Raw genomic sequence first — 2,500 nt, forward strand, 5'->3', positions numbered from 1 at the left:
TTGTACAGTAACTTATTTATTATGTATGTATGTATGTGTGTATGTGTGTGTGTGTGTGTGTGTTTGTGTGTGTGTTCTTCTTCTTCAACTCTATGTGAATTGTGGAGTTTCTTCTTTGTGCTAGCAATTACATGTGTGGATGTGACTGTCTTAGTGCACCATTCTCTGGTTCGTGTACTTATGTGTTACCGTGTAAGTGTGATGTGTTACCAGTTACCAGTTACCGTTGTATGTTACGAAATTGATGGTCGGTCGGTCGGTGGTGTGAAATTATTTCTCTGTTCCGGCTGTTCTTTTTGAACTCTGAGGACAGTTAGTTATTAGTGTTAGTGTTAGTTGTGGCCAAACTTGGTGTAACTATCAATGTAAATGTAGCCACAGACTTTATTGTAGTATAAGTATGGCATCTTGGTCTTAGTAACCTATAGGATAATAATAATAATACCGTTAAAACCCCAGTCAGCTGTTTCCCAGCCTTGTGTTGTGTGGGGGTTGGGGTGATGTATGTGTGAGTGCAGTGCAGTGCTAGGGTTAAGCTCATTTTTGTGAGGTTATTTACTTCTAATATAGTTTGCTATAGATAGAACGAAGTTGACGTCACTCAGCTCTTTGTAAAATTATTTTTAATTTTGTTTTATTTATTTATATTTTTTTGGTGCCATCCATGTTTATGAGTAATTCTCACTTAACTGTATTAACCAGACTATAAAAAGGTTCAAGGTTACACATTGTTTTTTTTTTTTTTTTAGTTAGTCCGTTATATTTCTGGATGGCAGTGTTGTGAGTTTCTTAGCCACGCGTACGATTAGTCACACAATTAGTAAATTTAGTCACGTTCTTTATTGTATCAAGTTTTCGTAGTAATAATTTTATTATTAACATCAGCTGTTTCTTGGTCTTGTAGTGTGAGTTCAGTGTACACGTTAAGCTCATGTGTTAAGACAGTTTGTAGTGGAGCGTGCTGTGCTGTACAATCTATCTATCTAGTCACATTATTTATTATTTTAATCTGCTTAGAACCTCGACCACATCTATTGTCAGAAGTGCCGTGAAAACTGTTATCGGCTGATTCTGGGTGTGAGTGTGAGTGTAGATAGTGCAAAAGATTAGACTCGCGTACTCGTGGATAACTCTGGATACGGTACGGCGATCATTTCATACTCTGGATTATTATACTATGGATACTGTTGAATTATGACATATTACCGTAAGTACCTACACGCCAAGCAGTTGGGAGGCCTTCCGAAAGCTCCTACATCCCCAGTATTCTTGCTTTTTATAATGTTCAAGTAGGGCAGTCCTACAATTTTGTTTTGTTTTTGTTTTTGTTGTTTTTAATGGTTTTACGGCGCCTTCGAAAGTTCTGGATTCAAGTCCCGAGCGGCGCGTTGGAAAAGTCTCTTCACTCACATTCTCTCACCGTACTCAGGTGTAAAAATGAGTGTCTGGTCGTTAACAGCGTTGTCCGTATCTGGAAAAAAATGTAACAGGCGTTATGTCTCGTCCAACATGTTAAGTGTTGCTGTTGGCGCGTTTAGTGGATATTGCGCTATATACATATACATTCAAATTGGCGTCATAGGGACAACATATTTCACTTTGTAACATTTAAATATATACATTGTCGCCATAAATTTTCAACTTTAAATCTATACATTTTTATGCATGCCACGTCTGTAAACGAATTTCCATTTTTTTGATGAATAAAGGATATATTATCATTATTATTATTATTATTATTATTATTATTATTATTATTATTATTTTTATTATTATTATTATTATTATTATTATTATTATAATTATTATTATTATTATTATTATTATTATTATTATTATTATTATTATTATTATTATTATTATTATTATTATTATTATCATTATTATTATTATCATTATTATTATTATTATTATTATTATTATTATTATTATTATTATTATTATTATTATTATTGTAGTAGTTGTTGTTTGTTGTTGTTAAAAACTCGAGTGTTTTTGTTGTTGTTGTTGTTGTTGTTTTAAATATTTAGGACAGTCCCGTTCGTCTGACCTGGTAAAAGGGGTCAGGACATTTGATCAGCCGTTGATCTATCGATCCGTCATGCTTCATTGATTTTTAATAAAAATCTGCCAGTGAGAGAGATTGGCTGCCAAATGCCGTGGTGACTCAAATATATACATTCAGTTATATAAGTGTGTGTGCGCGTGTGTGTGGTTTTTGTGTGTGGTTTGTGTGCGTGGTTTGTGTGTGTGTATGTGTGTGTGTGGTTTGTGTGTGTGGTTTGTGTGTGTGTATGTGTGTCTGTGTGTGGTTTGTGTGTGTGTGCGTGTGCGTGTGTTCATTAGCGTGGGGACCCGGAAATCGATAGGCTAGCACTCCCGCTCGTTGACACAACACGTATTATTATTCTAAACAATAATTTTGACCAGCAAACTTGTGACATGCATTTCATTTGCCTACTTCATAAATTGGTTGATATTTGACCCCCCCCCCTCCCCC

At 34.9% G+C, this 2,500-nt stretch overlaps 1 protein-coding gene across 7 annotated transcripts in view; it reads left to right on the top strand.

Moving 5' to 3' along the window:
- LOC144956546 (oxysterol-binding protein-related protein 2-like) overlaps nucleotides 1-2,500 on the top strand; it is a 60,043-nt gene that overhangs the window by 60 nt on the left and 57,483 nt on the right. Inside the window, exons 1-2 of one of the 7 annotated variants that reach the window (XM_078887111.1) lie at nucleotides 44-168; nucleotides 905-1,207. The gene's annotated coding sequence lies outside the window, so the exon portion shown is untranslated. The other 6 variants (XM_078887107.1, XM_078887109.1, XM_078887108.1 and 3 more) reach the window with 6 other exon arrangements.

Source organism: Berghia stephanieae, chromosome 11, assembly GCF_034508935.2.
Source record: "Berghia stephanieae isolate SIO BIC M18660-M18661 chromosome 11, UCSD_Bste_1.3, whole genome shotgun sequence".
NCBI classification, from domain to species: Eukaryota; Metazoa; Mollusca; class Gastropoda; order Nudibranchia; family Aeolidiidae; genus Berghia; species Berghia stephanieae.